Genomic DNA, 1081 nt, shown 5'->3' with positions numbered 1-1081 from the left:
TTGGTTTGTTTTATTTCAACCCGCTGAACTAAGTACCTGAATTTCCTATGAAAAGGAACAAAAGATAGAGATAACAATCGGTTATAATAAGGCTTGATATGTTGGTCTGAAATTGGAAACCCATTCAATTCTGAACAATACAAGCGTGCGAAACAATCCTGTTTACGCTGTTTAATTGAAACGCTATTAATCTGATCTTAAGTGGTCTGCGATAGAATTGAGTCCTTTGAATGAGTATTCAAATGTACTAGAAATTGATTATAAATAAATCTATACTAATATTATAAAGCTGAAGAGTTTGTTTGTTTGTTTGAACGCACTAATCTCGGGAACTACTGGTCCGATTTGAAAAATTCTTTCGGTGTTAAATAGCCCATTTATCGAGGAAGGTTATAGGCTATATTTCATTACGCTACGGGTAACAGGAGTGGAGCCACGGGGGTGAAACCGCGCGGAGCAGCTAGTAATTTATATACCGCTTATTCCGAAACTGTTCTTGGGAAAAAAAGAAATCATTTATAGATACTTTTTTACATGTCATCATCACATAATAATAACGTTTCCAACAAAATTAATGCATTTCTATTATCTGAATAACAAATTGAAATAACAATAATACCACAATAGTTTATTACAAATGCATAGAACTTCAACAATATCTACGTAATAACATAAAGTTGATGCAACTATAACGAATTTAAGGATGTGCTGTGAACATGCCTGACCTGAAGCAGACAACTCAATTTCCATTTATTTATACGATTTAATGTGAAGTCACGATCAGGTATTGTTCCAAGGAAACTCAATCAGGCATTGCGACAGTGTTAGATAAGCAAGAGACAGATAATTTACCGACAAGACTGTAGTTTCTATATTATAGTTCCAACAGATTTATTTTTGGAAATATGGAAAATATTGATGAAATGTATGTGTTGTTTAAAAATTATACAAACGTGAGGGTATACAAGGTATTGTTAATATAAAAGGAGTGAAGAGTTGTGTGTGTTCTTTGTTTTAATGAATAGCTTCTGAAAGTTTCTACAGATTATAACAACTGATGAATTATTAATAACAAAATAAA

Source organism: Colias eurytheme, chromosome 8 (assembly GCF_061535395.1).
Source record: "Colias eurytheme isolate Ceu_HAF_F1 chromosome 8, ilColEury1 Martin Lab GWU primary, whole genome shotgun sequence".
Classification (NCBI taxonomy): domain Eukaryota; kingdom Metazoa; phylum Arthropoda; class Insecta; order Lepidoptera; family Pieridae; genus Colias; species Colias eurytheme.
The sequence above is the reverse complement of the archived record's forward strand: the minus strand, read 5'-3'. Positions refer to the sequence as shown.